Genomic DNA, 19,724 nt, shown 5'->3' with positions numbered 1-19,724 from the left:
ATCCTGAGTCACATTCCACCGCCGAAACTACGAAGAAGTCACTCCCTTCTCAGAGAATATCGAAAAATCCAGTCTAACCATCAACTACCCATCCACCATGATAGGCGTGATATCGAAATAAACAGACTGCGCTCCAGATATCCTGTCATGTTAAGGGCCACCTCCTTACATTAGGGACATTTTGACCTCACCAACGCTTGGAGAAGACAATGGGAGCGCGACTCACCACAGGAAGCACAGCAAATGGCCTGTATCGAACAGAAACCGCCAGGCTTTGAACTGACCCGGAGTACATGGACAACGCTAAACAGAATAAGAACAAGAAGCGGTAGATGTGCTGACAGCTTACATAAATGGGGAAAAGCCCTTACTCCGGAGTGTGACTGTGGTGCGCAACGACAGACCGTCCGTCACATTGTTGAAGAATGCCCCCGAAGGCGGTTCCCTGGAGTTTTTGACGAGTTCCTGAATGCGACCGAAAATGTTTTAGACTATATTAATGCATTAGATGTTCGTTTGTAATACTCCATGTAATGTTTTATATTGCTTTTTAAATATGTGTTCTTATTGTATGCCATACGATAAAAAAAATAATAAAAAATAAATAAATACAAGAAGGCTTTAGATAGAGTCAGGCATGAACAAATGATGGAAGTGCTGAAGAGGAGAGGGATTGGCGAAAGAGACCTAAAAATAATACCTAACCTGGTGATGGTGTATAATTTCACCACTGATATTCAATCTGTACTCGGAGCACACTTTTGAAGAGGCTCTAAAAGATATTGATAAAGGCATCTCAATAAATGGAGTCAAGCTGAATAACCGGCGGTATGCAGATGATACAATAGTGTTTTGCAATACCATAGAAGGACTGCAAAACTTAATGAACAAAATAACGGAAACAAGTAGAACATATGGACTGGATATAAACACCAGTAAAACCAAGCTAATGATCCTCAGCAAGGAAAACATAACTGGAGCAAATCTGTATGTGAACCAAATGAGAATTGAACGTTTCTCTCAGTACAACTACTTGGGAACTATAGTCAATGAGTCATGGGACAATACTAAAAATATTAAATGTCGCATCGGAAAGACAAAAAGTGCGTTCTTGACTATGAGCTCTGTGTTCAAGAGCCATGACCTCACCCTAGAAACAAAAATAAGGCTCCTTAAATGTTACGTGTTCTCAGTGCTTTTATACGGAGTAGAAACATGGACATTGAAGGCGGAAACTCTATCAAAACTTCAGGCTTTTGAGCTATAGTTATACAGAAGGATCCTGGACAGACAAATTTACCAATGAAGAAGTATTGCGGAGGATGAACACAACCGCGGATTTGGTCAACATTGTGAAGGGCCGTAAGCTACAGTACTTGGGACATATAATAAGAAATCAATGCAGATATGAGCTACTCCAATGCATTTTCCAAGGTAAAATTTAAGGAAAAATGGCCCAGGGCGAAGAAGAATATCCTGGATTGCTATCCTGTGAGCATGGTTTAAAAAGACCTCAACACAGCTATTCTGTATAGCAACCAACAAAGTCATCATAGCCAGAATGATCGCCAACGTTCGGAACGGACAGGCACCCTAAGAAGAATAAGTCTCTTTATTTCACGTGACAACTGCTACTCGACTGAAAAACTCTGAGAAAATATCATTGTTAAGATGTTTAAGGAGTTACTGCGGGTACCGAATTTCGTTTGTGATAATCTAATTTTGCATGTGTTTCAAATATTTCTAGCGCATTTTTCTACTTGCAAAAAGGGTCGGTTATACGCGGGCCAAACCGCTGATGGTCTCTTTTACCATCATTAAGCGAGTGTCTCATTACGATGTGAATTCTACAGTATTGCTCTACTTTTACATTCAGAACATGACAACCAGGGGAATCTTTCCATCCATTTCATTTAAAAGCGCAAATTTCATTTTGTAGAAATAGGAAACTTATAATCTTTAGGTGAAGTCCAAGGCTGTTTTATGATTTGGTCATCTAGATATTGATCCTCGATTTTGTCTTGATGCCCATAAAAATCAACATCCAATATAGCAGAATCAAAAGATGACATAACATATTTATGTAATAGTTAGTAATGAATGAAATTCATTGGTGGTTCGGATATTCGGTTATTTTAAAAACATACAAACAAAAAAATATTAAAGCAAATACACAGTTTTAGATTTTTATACTTATATCTATTTCATCGTTTCGTTTATTGAAGGTAGGTAGGTAGGTTAGTTTAATCAAGATTAGAATTAGTTGCATTGCATTTTATAAGCAACGCTTAGTTAAAGGGAAAAGCAGCAATTAAAGAATTGTGTAGATTCTACTAATTATTTACTCTTATTGTATAGTACTCTTATTATTTCCTTATAAGATTGTGCCACCCAGTATAGTGCAGTTATACATATGCACATACTTTCGCATGATTTATGTTTGAAGTAAATCGAAACAGTATGAACGAACGCAACAACAAACAACTGCATTAAATATTACACGAAGACTGGAAAGTGCAAATCGCATTTCTATTCACTAAAAGTGGGACAAAGCACGGCATCAACTACTTCCTCGATTAAATAAAATAATGTTAATGACCATTCTCGAATGACGTCTGCATACTCGCAGTATTTGATAACTTTTTAATACATATCTGCCCGTATGAATTCCACAAGACTATATTATTTTCATTCATCAATTTTTTAGAATAATTTATTTGCAATATGTTTGATTTGTTTGGGTTTAGCTAAATTTTTATATGGGTTTTGTTAAGAATTGCGATTAAATATACAAACCAGATCAAATAGACCGGTGCAACAACACTTTATTGACGATATAGAACATGTAAATAGATTCACATACCTAGGAATGGATCTGATCGCAAGCAATGAAGAAGAACCGAAAATAAATAGAAGGCTTATAAAGCCTATTTCGCGATGGGCCACATATTCAAATCGCGAGACGTACACCGGAAAACAAAACTCCGGGTCCATAAAACAATAATCAGGCCCATAGTAAGTTATGGTTGTGAAACATGGGTGGTGACACAGAAATCTGCCAATGCATTAGATGTGTTTGAAAGAAAAATATTACGTAGGATCCTGGGACCAATAAGTGAAAACAACAACTGGCGAATTAGGTATAATAGAGAAATATACGAGCAATATAGCGAACCAACTCTAGCACAACACACTAAACTGCAGAGATTAAGGTGGGCAGGGCACGTGGTCCGCATGCATGAGAATAGAATCCCCAGAAAATTATTAAATGCAAGAATTCAGGGAAAAGACCTGTTGGAAGATCTAAAAAGAGATGGGAAGACGAAGTCGATGAGGATGCCAGGAACTGCCTGGGAACGCGTTCATGGAAAAGAACAGCGGTAAATCGAGATGATTGGAGAAGCCTGTTGAAGGAGGCCAAGGCCCGATTTGGGCTGTAGTGCCATTGGATGGATGGAATAGTTATAACTGACGAAAATGTGGTGTTTATGAAAAAAAGAAAATACTTGTCCGATTTAAAAAAACTTTAGTAAATATAACATAATTCGTTATTAAAAACTAAGAATATTTTTGGAGGTGGAACAATTGCACAAACCACAAACAATCATGGCATATTCGATCGGCCATCGATTAGAATTAGAATCATCATTTAAAAAAATAGAAAGATGCTGTACTAAGGTTGACTACTTTCTTTTAACGCATGTTATTCGTACAACTGAAGGATAAGACTAACACAATAAACATTATACAAATATACGCTCCTACAATCGACAAAGACGATGTTGAAATAGAACAATTCTATAACAAATGAAAAGATTGACATGTTTTTCTATTAACCGCTTAGAGAAAGTGATAAGGACAATAAAGAAAGAACACATTAACGTAGTAATGGGTTCTGAATGCCAAAGCAGGACAGAGAAGGGTGCTTCATTAAAATAAAAGATGATGGACTATGCTAGACTTACGTGAATCACCATGCACATTTAAATTAAATTTATGTTTAAAAAGCGCACATTTGAATTAAAAAATTGACTCAGCATTTTTTTTCAATGTGATTGCTATAATAAAAGATGTCAGTATAATAATTAAATTTCAAACAGGCAGCGACCTCTTCTTCTTAACGTGCCCCATCTCTAAGGACATTGGCGATCATAATTACCCATTTGACTCTATCTGCAGCCGTTCTGAAAAGTTCTATTGACGTTTTCCCACTCCATTGTCTCAGATTCTTCAGCCGGGACGTGCGTCTTCTACCCGATCCTCTTTTGCCTTCCATCTTGCCTTGTATGACCAGCCGAATCAATTCGTATTTCTCGTTTCTTAGTATGTGACCAAAGTAGCTCATTTTTCTTTTCTTTATAGTGTTGAGTATTTCTTTTTTCATTCTTCGTACCGTTTCCGCATTTGTTATGTGTTGTGTCCAAGATATTTTCCACATTCTTCGATAACACCACATTTCAAAATTAATGAGTTTTTTCTCTGTCGCCTCTGTAATTGCCCAGGCCTCAACTCCATACAACAGGATAGAGAACACGTAGCATCTCAATACTGTAGTTCTAATTTCGATGTTGAATTCTCCATTGCCTAAAATTTCCTTTCATTTTATTAAAAGCACTTCTAGCTATCTCAATACGCCTTTTTATTTCCGTACTTCTATCCCATTCTTCATTTAGTTCACAACCTAAGTACTGATGTCTGTGCACGCTGCTTAAAAGTTTTCATTTAGCATAAACACTGTCTTCCTCAATCTTGTTCTTGCTTACCACCATGATTTTTGTTTTATTTGTATTCAGTGCCATTCCATACCTTTCGCAGTATTGGTTAATGCGATTAACCATGATCTGTAGTCCTTCTCTGCTGTCCGCAAGAAGTATTGTGTCATCTGCGTATCTAAGATTATTCAGAAGTGCTCCTTTAATAATCAGGCCTTTATCTACGTCTTCTAATGCCTCTTTAAACAATTCTTCTGAATACATATTAAAAAGTAAAGGGGAAAGCACACATACTTGTCTTACTCCACGATTTATAGGTATTTCTGTCGATTTTTGTTGGTCTATTCGTATTATGGCTTTCTGACATCGGTATAGATTGGCAATGATTCTCACGTCTTCGTCATCTAATTCTGTGTTCTGCAGTATTTTTGCCATTCTTCGGTGTTGTACTTTGTCGAAAGCGTTTTCGAAGTCGACTAGACATATGAATACGTCGCAATTGACATCTAGACAGCGTTCGATTAGTGTTTGTACAATAAATAATGCTTTTCTGGTGTCAAAGCCTTTTCTGAATCCCAATTGGTTTTCTGTTATTATATCATCTAGCTTTTTATAGATACGTTCGGGTATCACTCGTAAGAACACTTTTAGAATATGGTTCATCGAGCTAATTGTCCTATGCTCTTCACACTTCATTGCGTTTGATTTTTTGGGTATTGGAATAAATATTGATATTAACCATTCTTTCGAATCTATCCCGTATAATAAATTTCATAAAATAATTCTATTAGTGTGTCCATATGATTTTTTGTTAATATTCTTAAGTTTTCGGTAGGTATTTCAGTATTTCATCTGGTCCCATGGCCTTCTCATTTTTTATACGTTTTAGCGCTTTTTCAATTTCGTCTTTGGTGGTCGGTGGCCCATTTCTTCCTCTTGGTTCAATGAACTCAATTTTCTCGTCTTCTTCGAATAGCTCTTCTATGTGACCATAGACTAATCAGAGCAAAAATTGTTCTAGATCTATTACTAGAAAGAATAAAATTAATTACGAAACTAACAATAACCAGTATAAATATTAACAATCTAAAAGAAAACTTACATCACTACCAAAAGACAATTGATGAAAGATTACATGACCAAATCGACAGCTCTCAATTAATGGAAATCATCCTTTATAGTGCCAAAGAAATCGGAAATACAATACACAGAACTTTGTAAGACAATAAGGAAATGTATTAAGGAAAACATAGGAAAATACAATGAAAGGTAGAAAATACAATAGAAAACAGAAGAAACTATAAGAAAATAAGAAAAGCATTAATCATTGGAAAGAAACAAATAGTTGCTCTAACAAACAAAAACACCAGAATTACAGACAGAAATGAAATAATGCAACGCGTGACAAAATTCTACAGCGAACTATACAAAGTCCCTGAAACACTTAAAGAAGCAATTAGTAACCAAGAAGATTTACCAGAAGTCCTTCCGGAAGAAGTAGAATAGACAATTACAAAAATGAAAAGCGGTAGGTAAAGCAGCTGGAATAGATGGTATAATAGTGGAAGTGCTTAAATACACTGGCAAGAAAACCTGAAAAATCCTAGCAGGCATATTTACAAACTGCTTAAGATCAAGATGCTCATAAATTCTATATATCTCAAGGCAGTAATAGAAGCTTTGACCAACTAAGGCATTGATAAACCGTACAAAGAGATTTTAGAAAATATATACAGCAGAACCTAAGGTAAAAATGTATAAAAACACTCCAGAATTTCCCACTACCAGGGACAAGGAGACGCAATATTACCAAATCTATTCACTACAGCTCTAGAAAATATATTCAGCAAAATAAACTGGCCGAACAAACAACTATTCGTTGATAGAGAAACTCAGCCATCTAAGATTTGCAGACGACATCGTTCTCATTCTAGCAATCAAGTTGGCCTATCACTGAACTTTACCACCAAAAACCATGTACAACGAGCTAGTGGTAGTGGTAAAACCGTCATCTCAAGATTCGTGTTCAAAATTGCGTATAGATCCTTTCAAGAAATGTATCTTTTAAAAGCTTTTATCTCAAGTATTATGGGGTAAAATTAATGGCTTCCTAAAAACGTGTGGTGATTTACATAGTGGTTCTCAGATTTGACAAACATATGAATATGTCAATTTTAACGGTGGAATTTAAAAATATGGAAGTAACTTTTAATACGTTCAACACGTATTCTGGTTGTGTTAATCGAACGCAGACCCGCGTCGCTAGAAACTGGCCGAAAGGTCAAGAAAAGAACCGGTGTTCAGACGACTACGATGAATTTCCAAGAAAACCATACCGTTTAGTGTAGATGTCGGTAGAAAATTTCAGTAATGTTTGGATGTAGAGCCGAACCGTATAACTACAAATAAATTAGATTTATATTTATAAGTTTAGTCTAAAATACACTGTTGAACGCGTAAGCTGTAAAATAAATTAATATTGTGTTTCGTTTTGTCAATTAGAATAAGTGTAAAATACTGTAATAAATTATATAGTGTAAATAAATAAATAAATTAAGTGTTAGCACATTTTATTAATAAATTAAAAGATTGTAAATAAAGATAGTAAAATCGTTACAGGGGGATACAGTCTGCAATCGACTTTGTTCGATTATATTCGATATGTAATATGCCGTTATATGTCGTATTTAAATAACAATTAAAAAAGCAAAATTTGGCAAAAATGGGGCATTGTTATCATCAAAATTCGCAACTCAAAATTTTGCGTATAATTAAATTCACCTATTTTAATATCTTCTAAGAGAGCTGAGGAAGAGTGGGAACCTCGCCCACCTCTTATTTGACAATAAGAGAATCTCTTACGATGATAAAAAGGTTTCAATTTTGAATAAATCTAATAATTAAAGTGGGAAATCTATTTTTTTCTGGAAAATATTAAATGAAGGATGCAGTTTTAACTATGAATTATAAAATAACAAACTACTTGTACCTACTTTTAATAGCCAATACATTTGCCAACCAAAAACCAGTCAACAATTCGGCAACACTGCCTGTTTTGGTGTTTAGCTGCACAACTGACATTATTATAAAGAAATAAGAGTTTAAATTTCTTATTAATACATTTTTCCTATGTTTATCATATTATTGAATTATAAAGATTATAAAGTTAAAATCTAAACAACAATAATAAATTTTATGACAAAATTTTTGGTTTTATAAATTATTAAATTAGTTTGAACCAGATAAAAGACTAAAAAATATCTTTAAGAAATGATAAAAATTATTTTTGGATTGAATCTAGCAGAAATTTGGAAAGCTATTAATTACACTTTGATAATTAAATAATAAAAATAATTATTACTTATTGTAAATAGAGTTTAATAGATAAGACGGGGTCATGGGACGCAATAATTTACATCATTTGGTTATAGTCATTAAGCTAGAACAATTTCAAAACAACAAAATGGAAGTCAGAATAAATGGACAACTTACAGAGCCTATAAAAATAAGTTATTTAAAGATAGCAAATGACCCAGTGTAGATACAAAATGAATTATTACTGTGTCTAAGAAATACTTTTAAAACACATTACGAAAGAGGACCAAAAGGAATATTAAAAATATACGTAAATATACATCTCTATTTCTATCTCCATATGACTGTCTTTTAAAAATTTTACATCAAAGCAGATTTACATGGCTTCCTCTTCTTAAACCCGCTTCTCCTAGTCCAACGTTCTTTCTTCCCGGTTCGATCTTTTCCCAAAGAAAATGATCTCTTATCGAAATAAAATATTTACAATGAAATGCCGCTTACAAATATCAAATTCTGGTATTATAGCCAGATAATTTGTCTAATTACAGATTACATACTAACAGTAATCGCATAAAAATAGAACGGGGGGTTAGACAAGGAGACCCAATGTCACCTAAACTTTTTAATACGGTGCTAGAACATGCTTTTAAGAATTTGGATTGGATGACAAAGGGAATAAAAATAGATGGAGAATATCTAAACAACTTACGTTTCGCCGATGATATACTTATAATAGCTGAAGATCTAGGTATGGCAAGAGAGATGGTACAGGAACTCGTTGTGGCTACAGAAAGTGTAGGTTTAAATATAAATATCTCGAAAACAAAAATCATGACCAATTTGGTACCCAACCAGAACATCAGTATTGGTGGAAAAGAAATAGAACTCGTAGATAGATATAAATACCTGGGACATGAAATTATGATTGGCAGGGATAACCAGACTCATGAACTGAAGAGAAGAATCGGCCTTGGGTGGGCAGCATTTGGAAAACTGAGAGAAACTTTTAAAAGTGAGCTGCCCACATGCCTAAAGAGAAAGGTATTTGATCAGTGCGTCCTCCCAGTCTTGACGTACGGAGCAGAAACACTTACCTTAACAAAAGCAGCAGCTACCAAAATGAGAGTCACGCAGAGAAGAATGGAGCGGTCCATGTTAGGAATAACTCTGCGAGACAGAATAACCAACGAAGACATCAGGAGAAGAACCGGAGTGACTGACATCATCGAGAAGATAGCCAGACTAAAATGGAGATGGGCAGGACACATAGCCAGAATGACAGATGGGCGATGGACAAAGAGGTTATTGGAATGGAGGCCAAGGGAAGACAAGAGAAGCGTCGGTCGACCACCTACAAGATGGACTGACGATTTAAGAAGACTCGATAAAAACTGGATGAGAGCGGCGCAAGATAGACGGGGTTGGAAACATGAGGAAGAGGCCTATGTTTAGCAGTGGACTCTTGAGGCTGGATGATGATGAATTTGTCTAATTAAATAAGACAAAATAGTTTACAATTTGCTTGAAAATATCTGATTTGCACTGTTTGACTGCTACCACAAAAGTTCACGTTTCCCACTTTTCACTTTTTATCAAAACTTCGTGTGTAGTGTACCCCTAAGCACTTACATGTTCCTTACATGAACTATAAACTTGAAATAAAAAAGCTTTGGGGTAGCAAGATTTTTAGCTACAGAGTCTTGAAATAGGGCAGAGGCCAGACAGGAGACTCCCTAGAGCGTACGATATTTACACATAATTCCACGATACACTTACAAGTGTATCGTGCATAATTCGTAATAACTGGAGGTGGGCGGGGCGATGCGCGTTAAGTGCGTGCTATTGGTCGATAGACTAGGGCACTTGATGACACTTTATGGAAATTCATTTTATGTAACAATAAAACACTGAAAACTGTGTTTTCAAAACTTTCACAAAATTTATTATAATATCTTATCACTACAGCTGTTTCGGCAGAGTGCCTTTCTCATGTGATTTATTTTTGGAATGTGTTTACACTTTATAGTCTTTAACTGAATAGGTTGAGGAGAGGAGAACTGTTTGTCTCGAGGTAGTCATTGAACGCCCTTTTATATTCTGCTATACGTTTGTTAAAAGTTTTACCAGTTTGCCCGATATAAGCTTTTTGGCAGTCACAACATTTAAGTTTGTATACACCACTGTGTAAGTGCTGGTTATTATTTTGGCTCTTGTTGTTTTTAATATATTTGTCTGAGTTGTTGTTTATTCTAAAAGTTGGTGTTACTCCTTTCTTTATGTGTTTGGCTATTTTTGTTGATATTTTGCCTGTATAGGTAGTCGAGCAGAATTTACTGGGTTTTTTCTCTGGTGGTGGACATACTAATTTCAGTGCTTTTTTATGTAGTTTTGATTTAAAATTTTAATAATTGTTTGTTCGTTGTACTGATTATTTACTGCTATTTGCTTTGATATTTAATTCTATCTTAAAGTTGTATTTTGACATCGGAATTTCTGTCGGTGCTTTAATCTTTACGTGTGTATTTACCAAAGTGGTAATACTTATTCCAGGTAAATACACTGATGATGGACTTATTAGTCCGAAAACGTTCCCTTGTCATGTTACCGAAACGGTCTTTTGTAATTACCTACCTTTTATACGGCATTTTTAAATAAAAATTATTTGAAATTGACCTTAATTGGTGACCATTGGGTAATACGTTAATTAAGGAGCCATAAATCTTAGAGAAAAGATATTTATTTATCGAGGAAGGGGGATAGGAGTTTTTAACAAAGATACTTATTAACAAAAGGACGGATTCCCTGTCATGAATTAATCTCTGTAACCTAAAACTAAGGGCTTGGATGTGGTGGATTTTATATTTGAATGAATGACAGGAATGGTAGTTGAGAAACCTTTTGGAAGCCATTAGTTTCCTATTCCAACTTGTACCTACGGTTTTATCTGCCCTGCTGAAGACGCGCATATCGAAAAAGGATATGGTATTGGTGGTTGAGTCTTCTAATTAACAAGTGAATTGTAGTTGAGGATGAAAACAATCCGCAATAGAATTAGTTCATCCACATAGTTCTTAATAAAAGGGATTTGAAAATCCAACAACCCTAAACGGCCAAATATTATATTATCTAAAACAAACTTCACAACGATAGGTGAAATAGAGGAATCCATAGGTGTTCCAAAAGTTTGTAGATAATACCTATCATCAAAAACTAAGAAAAGGAATTATTGAAAATAAAGCAGGTTGGACTAACGTACACAATTATATCCGTGCAGTGATCAAGAAAAAAAAAGATGAAGAAAGACAGTTGGACCTACGGCAGAAGTATTAGGGAAAGATGCTGAAAGTTGAAGCTAGAAAAGTGTGTCTGAACATAAAAGACTGTGTGAGTCAGACTGTGGAAGGAGGAAATACCCGTCTGGGGTGATGCCGTACTAGGAGCGATGAGGGTCTCCTACGCGCTACCGGGAACGAGACAGTGAGCCCCTTGCTGATGAATGGAGTGTGAATGAATGGAGAATGAATAAATGAAGGAAGTGATGCCGGCCTTATAGCGGCCATTCCGCTTCCGGATCGCTGGATGACACAGGAGGGTCTGGCTTAGCAGGTAAGCGTTTTGCGTAGACTTGGCGACGAGAGGCGTCCTGGACTGAGATGTCTTTAGATGATTCCAGACCCCCTCTATAAAGACGAAACAAAGACAAGGGTAAGTTGGTGAACAATGAAACAACATCAAAACTCACTAAAATGTATTTTTGTGAAAATTATAATCCTGATTTAGCTACGGGCTCATCTATTAAATTAATATTTTTTACAGCTAGTATACATTTTTATTGAATTCTCAACTCTTTTCCAGCACGCTGATTCGTCACCTTGTGTATGAATGGCAGTAATTACTCCTTCGTTCCATTACTTCGGTAGGGTTTATGATTTTCGTATTTTTTCCACCAATGATTGTATAGCTCCATGTTTTATGAATTCCGAATGTATATGTTTTATAAATTCCGAGTTATATGTTATAATTCCCAGTTGTTTCGTTGCTGTTAGCTTTTGTTGTTTTTATGGTATATCTTGCTTACGATGTTGCCTGTACCTCTTATATTTAACAATTCGTTAAAATATTCTTTCCAGTTTTATAAAATTTATGTTTTGATGTTATGAGATAATTATCTTTCCTCAATATGTTTTCATATAAATTTCATTTATGTTGATAATATGCAGATCGTTTTTTTTGTACAATTTCAATCTCATGTGATTGAACTAGAGAATTAGCAGAATACCCTCGTATAGATCCAGATTAGTTAAAAATTCCAGAACAAAAATTACCATAAATCTGGGACTTATCGATATGGAAAGAATGTGAAATTGTAAAATAACCGCTCACTCCAAAGAACAACACTCGCATGAACTGTAAATAAATAGTGATGTACTGTCTAAAATTAACTGAGAAGTAACTGACGCTGTTGCCAAGTCGCCGGAAGTGAATTCTTTAAGCTTACAAACGTTCATTAAAAATTTCATTGACCAGCAACAGACGAGACGCCTACTTATTATAAAAAGAAAAAATCGTGCGAGAGAATTTAGATTATATATTGCAATATGCTATAAATTTGTTTCTATATAAATGAAATGATTTAATCTTTGAATTATGTAGAAAGAAATAATAAAAAATATCATCATCGTTTTGACATCGCAGTTTTCAGATGGCGCAAATCTGAAGTTTATTCATTTATGTTTGTTTGATTTTGTACTTGTCTATTCCGATTGAGATCATCGTACAACATACCATAGTCAATGTGAGTGTTGGATATTGGGTGATCTTAAAGATTTTGGATATCGAGTGATTTTTCAGTATAGATAAATAATAATATACTAACTAGAATAACAATAACGTCTGAAAGTCTAATTGATTATACTCTTAGGAACAATACCGTATATAGGAGACTATCAACTTCAGATTCTACAGTTCTGTAAACTTGCAACAACAATCCACAAAAATATTCTAAGTTTTCTAGTATAGATGAGAGTAAATTTGAAAAGAAACTTCAAAAAAACTGGTTAACTGATTTAATCCAGATTGTGCGATGAAGTCATTAGATTTTACCAAACCTGTACAATATTGAAAATAGGAATACACGCGAGACATCCCGTCCCACATTTTGTCCCGTGCGAAATTTTTTGTCCCGTCCCGCAATTTGTCCCGTGGGACGGGAACGGATGCGGGACAGGATAGCCATTTTTGCTGCCGGACGGGACAGCAATTTCTCGGCGGGACGGGACACGGAATGGGACTGGCACTTTATCCCGCAGGACACCTCGCATGTCCAGCAAAAACTGCACTTTTATTATTGTCGGAATAATTTGGTAATTCAAATTATACAAGTATCTGCATTATGTTTGCAACTTAAAAATATTTATATGAATTAAAAGGTTCTGTTTTAATAATTCATATTGATGAAGCATAATTAATATATTTAGAATATTAGAAAATTTTGAGTTTTCGACGATTTTTTTTTATTTATTGCGATGCACGCTATTGTTTGGTTTAGTTCCTCTTAATAAACCGCCACCCGACATTACGGTGATACCACCAGATGATGATACTTTTGCATCTAACGGTGAACTTGATATATAAAAAGAACTTTCTTTTCCTTACTTCTTTCTGTGTCAATAATTTAAAAGTAATTCCATTCAGAATCCAAGAAGCACAATATGATTTACTAAAATCAATTAAACGTTTCTTCAAAAACTTCAAAAAAGTTACAGACTTACTAGAAGGAGAAAACTATGTAACGCTTCCCAGTGTGGTCATGTACATACATTTATTGTTCGACTCCCTCGACAAAAAGATTTTAGAAATTAATACTGACTAAAACAATGACGAGGAATTCAACTTGCAAAACTCTTTTATAGCAGCAATAAGTACGATTATCAAATACTACAATAAAACAAATTGGGTATTTCTCTGGTAATCGATCCCCGGCACAAATAGGAAGCTTTTATTTTATCAGAATGGGGCCATTCCGTGAAACAAGAAACACACACAAATCCCAAAGAAAAATATAAAAAAAACATGAAAGAAGAGCCTCAACCAGGATCTTCTTCTGGGTCCTCTAGTGGTGAGGATGATCTCAAAATTTTGTCACTATACAAGAAAAGAGTACGCCTTGACGACGAACTGGATCGATTTCTAGCAAAAGAACGAGAAGACAAAAACGTGGACATCTTATCTTGCTGTAAAGACAACCAGAATAAATTTTCTATCATGGCTCGTTTGGCCAGGGACATCCTATCAATTCCAGCCACGTTCTTCCCAGCAGAAATGCTCTCCTTAAGACCATAAGGAAACAAAGAAGCCGGCTCAGCGAGGATTCAGCGGCTCCGATCCTTTGTGTCCAGTCATGGACAAAAGATAAAATAATATTTTTTAATTTAATTAAAGAATACTTGTAGATATATTTATATATATATATATATATATATATATATATATATATATATATATATTTATATATATATATATATATATATGTAAATAAACGAAGATTTGTAACCTGACTGGATATTGAAACAAATACTTTTTTGATCAAGTCTAGCTTGTGACTCGTATTATATATACAGTGTTTCTGGCCAATTAAGTTGGCACCAAGTGGGAATTCTTTTATTTTTAGTTTTATGAAAAAAGTTATTCTTTATAAAGTTCTGCATGTTCTAAAACCTAAAATACAATCATCAGATATTAATTTTTGTCAGTCGTATACGCAGTTTAGAGTTGAGGGTATATACAAAGCGGTCTCTGCAAGCCCTTGAAACCATGTGAGGATATATCAGGAAGACGTTAATGAAATGTCATCTTTTCAATACAACCCAGGAAGAGATTGTAAAAGATGCTGAGAAAATACGCGAAAAGTTAGAAGCATTTGAAAATCAAAGTAATGATGTGGATGCTTATGAACTAAGAAAAAAAAACTTATGATCAAAACTTTAGCGTGGAAAACGACAATTTGGAGATTCTAAGCAAATTCATCTAGGTACCTAGTGTTCTTTATGGTAAAAAAAGCCTTAATTAGTGATTTTTGGGATTTTTTTCTCTAAAAAACTGCTAAATAAATTGCTAGTCTATAGAAGTCTATAAAAAACTTTATAATCTTTAAACCTTCAAGTGCATACAAGTAAGAATATTTTAACAAAGATAAATGGATTCCATCCTGCTGAAAACATGGAACCAAATATTTCGAATAGGCATTTCGAGCAATCTATCGCTAATCATGTACGTTTGAGGCAATATAGGCGCTCGAATCGTTTCTACAGACTTGCTTGAACTTGTTAGTGGGTGAGATTTTAGATGTGTTTATTCAATTTGTCATTTCTTAGTGAAAATTCGGAGTGTTAAAAGTGCTGGATTTGTCTATTGTCACTGCTGTGTTATATTTTTATTAATGATTCGTTGATACATAAGTAGGTAAGGACTAAATATTATTTATTTATAGATCAGAGATCTAAATATAGATCACTGTGCACTTGTATGATTTTTCTGTAAATGTTTATCATTTGGTTCTAGAAATCGCAATGAACAACAAACCGTTCAAAATAATGAAGGAGGCCTTGGAGTACTGTTTTTCAGAGGACGTCTAAGAGGATATCGCTGCTCTTCCACCAGAAGTTGATGGCCAATCATATGAGGACAGCATTTCCGACGACGACATTGGTCGGCTAGACATAACTGGTTCCTGGTGCTGTGGAAGTGATGATAAATCCTCCAGAAGATCTAGAACACCAAGAAGAAAGCGATGAGGAGCTGGAAGGACTATCGACATCTTCTGTTGTTAAAAAAAGAAAGAAACCACAGAAACTAAAGACCAATTCCAAAAAAACTCGTCCGCAATACAATTGCAATACAATGTGTTCCAAAATGCTGATGTATATATAGAAAATTTAAGAGGTGTTGTGAGTGGCATAAAAGAAAAAACTCCTGTAGAATATTTCCAACAATTTTTTGATGATAAAGCATACGATATTAATGTAACCGAAACAATTCGCTGCTAAAGAGGTAAATAAGTAAACAGAAGTTTACCACATCAAAGTACGAAATAAGGAGTTTTATTTGGTTTCTTATTTTTGCGGGATACCATACTTTGCCCAGCGAACGAAATTATTGGAGCGAACAAGAAGACTTAGGAATTTCTCTTGTAAAAAAATGCTATGATTGAAGTCTATCTTACACCTTCAGGATAGATCAGAAGATTTAAGTCCGACCATCGTTTAACATTCGCTCACTATTGACCATTGGTAATTTGAACTTTCAAAAATGGAGTATTTTTTATGAACGTTTGTCCATAGGTGAAATAATAGATCCATAGATGAAATAGGTGATGATGTCAATGATGAATAATTTATCCGCTTAAAACCAGTTCTGCTATTTGTGGAGATGATGGTTATTGCTATAAATTTGCCTAATATTACGGGAAAAGGCAGCAGAACAACAAGTTTTTGAACCGCTTGGAATTCGTGTTGGCAACATTATGCTATCCATTGTCTCCAATCTAAGCTCCCATTAAATATTTTTTGACAATTTCTTCAGGTCGTAATCATAAAATTATTGTAAGATTTAAGAAAAAAAGGTTATCGTGCAACATGCACTTTGCGCAATGACAGAATCTTAGGTGCGTCTCTATAGTCTACCAAGGACTTTGAAGAATGTGTCCGAGATTGCCATAATTTAGTTTTCGGTCTCGAAAATAAAATACTCTTGCTGAGATGGAACAATAGTAAATGTGTCACAATGACCACCAATTTTGATACAATTGCAACACTGGCTTCAGTATAAAGGTAGAATAAAAACGAAAAATCAAAACTCGTGAGTCACAGCCAGCCCAATCAACAGATATAATAAGTTTATAGGTACTGTAGATCAGTACGACTGGCTTCTTGAAAAGCACCATATACTAAAGGGAGGTAGGTCCCTAACTTACTGCTCTAAATGTATGGTTACTCTGTGCACGTCTTGTTTTTCTGCATATCTTCTGCTTCTTCTTTTTCTTCTTATATAGACATGTCTCTATTTTTCAATGTGCCTCCAGTAACTTGTCTTTCCATGGTTTTCGTGGTCTTCGTACTGAACGTCTTCCTATTGAGCTACCGTCTCTTGCCGTCTTTACTACTCTATTTGTTTTCATTCGGCTTATATGATCGTTCCATTCTACTATTCTATTTCTTACCCAGTTCTTGATGCTGTCCACATTGCATCTACGTCGTATATCTGTAGTTCTCTGTCCCATGGTCTCTTACCATCAATTTTCAAAGGATGTTTCTAACATCCTTTTTGTCCTCTCTTTTTGTCAGGTCTCCTTTCTGCCGCTTATGTCATTATTTCCCGATATTTTTTTATTTCTCCATATTGTTTCATTCAAGCAGCGTGCGGCTCTGTTTGCTCTTTTCGCTTAATGTTCCACTTCAGTTTCAAGCTTTCCGTAGCTAGAAAATGTGATGCCTAGATATTTAAACTCCATCACTTGTTCTATTATCTGACTTTCCAGCTCCAATTTACATCTTAGTAAATTTGCTCTTGTAATTATGCATTTTGTGTTTTTTGGGGAAATTAACATTTTTCTCACGAAGTAAGAAAACGACACGGGTACTACGTGGGAGCGCATGAAATCACGATACTATGCTATGTCGATGATGCAGTACTAATTGCTGATAACGAAGATCTACAAAGGCAGCTCCACACCTTCAATATCACAGCAAACAAACTTAATAATGAGAATATCAGTAGAAAAAACTAAATGTATAGTGATCAGTAAAGAGCCGCATAGATGCAAACTATACGGCAAAATTGTAGAACAAGTAATGAAATTCAATTACCTAGAAATAGAGATCAGAGAACAGAGAATATATTTATATATTATATATATTATATATATATTTGTATGGAGAAACAAATATCTGACCACGGAAAGCAAAATGAAAGTATACAAGACAACAGTTAGACCAATCCTAACATACGCAGTGGAGACAAGGACCGATACAAGAAAGACGAAACAACAAATCAACAATATCGAAATGAAAGTATTAAGGTCAAAAGTGGGCATATCATTAAGAGACAGTCAAACCAACAGAAGTATACGCGAACAATGCAAAATTATTAACAGGTGGATAAAAACAAGGAAAAAAACTGGAACGAACATGTAAACCGAATGGGACCAGATAGATTAGCGAACATCTGTAAAAACAACAAGCCGTATAGCAGAAGACCCGTTGGAAGGCCGCCAAATAGGTGGAAAGATAATGTACAGTCAACAACGACTGAAACAGAATAAGGGGCAGACAAACAGGAGTAATCCTAGTCGGACGAAGAAGAAGAAGAATTTTCTAGCGGTTATATTAAATTGGTGCAGCATACGTTGTAAATTATCAGATAGCAGATTATTTTAAGTTGTTTTCTCCTATTTGCTATCCTTTTTTAGTTCTTAATTTTTTTATTATTTCATCCATAATCAGGTTGAACAATAGAGGACTCAGGGAATCTCCCTGTTTTATCCCATTGCCAGCTTCCATAGGGTCGGTTAGTTCTTCTTCTAGTTTAACTTGTATTGTATTGTTTTGGTAGATATTTTCGATCGTTTTGATTTTTCCTAGAGGTAACTCTCGTGCGTACAGTAAGTGGATAACGTCTTTTAATTTGTCTCGGTCAAATGCCTTTTTAAAGTCCAGGAAACATAGATATGCCGGCTTGTTGTATTCTAATGATTTCTCTTGCACTTGCCTCATTACAAATATATCGTCGGTGCATGATCTTCCCGACCCAAAACCTTGCTGTTCTTCTGCTAGTGTTATAGTTTCATTCAGTTTATTTGTTATGACTTTGGATGTTAATTTTAGTGTTGTGTTTAATAAATAAATTCCTCTGTAATTTTCTGGGTCCGATTTGTCTCTCGTTTTAAAGAGAGGTATTAGGATGCTTGATCTCCATTCTTGAGGAATTCAGTTTTGTTCTATTATTTTTTGGATTTTTGTGCATATCATACGCCATAATAATTAAAATGTAGTATTGAATGTTCTAGCATTGTATTGTAATAATGACATTTAGTTATCATTAAAATAAAAGATATACATCTAATATGAGTATTTTTAATTTCTGACTTCCCTTGCGCCTAGCGATCTATTTATAGATCAGCCTCTATTTCAAAAAATAATCAAAAAAATTTATTATACAATATTGATTCTAAAGTAACGACTAACACAGATTATGATTTATAGCGCTTTTTATGGGCAAACCGGTTGCCTAGTAGGAAGACAGAATCATGTTGACATAAAAAAAGAAGAAAAACGCCATAGGAAGAAAAACTTTACAATTTTTTTACATCTCGTTTTAAAAACCTACCAATAAGAAACAGTGTTTCTTATGTGAATTAACTTCCCGAACCGGATGTTTCTATTCAGTTTGGCTTAAACAATAACGGTTTGTATTTTGCAAAACGTGAAACCTGATAAACATAAACATAATCATCTGATAGTGAATTTCTCAAAATAAATTCTTTTTCTTTTTTCAGTCAGTAAGACGCCGGATGTCACTCGAGACTATAAAAGTTTTACTAAAATTCTTCTAGGAATTATTTGTCATAAAGTCCACCAACGATGACGTCCAGCTTCTCATTCTTTTCAATATTTACGATTTTTTCTTTTGTTGGTGCACGTC

At 34.8% G+C, this 19,724-nt stretch overlaps 1 protein-coding gene across 1 annotated transcript in view; it reads left to right on the top strand.

Annotated features, from left to right (window-relative positions):
• mtgo (miles to go) overlaps nt 1-19,724 on the top strand; it is a 508,417-nt gene that overhangs the window by 188,900 nt on the left and 299,793 nt on the right. The window lies entirely within an intron of this gene.

Source organism: Diabrotica undecimpunctata, chromosome 5 (genome assembly GCF_040954645.1).
Source record: "Diabrotica undecimpunctata isolate CICGRU chromosome 5, icDiaUnde3, whole genome shotgun sequence".
NCBI lineage: Eukaryota > Metazoa > Arthropoda > Insecta > Coleoptera > Chrysomelidae > Diabrotica > Diabrotica undecimpunctata.
Note: the sequence above shows the minus strand (reverse complement) of the source record. Positions and strands in the feature narration are given on the sequence as shown.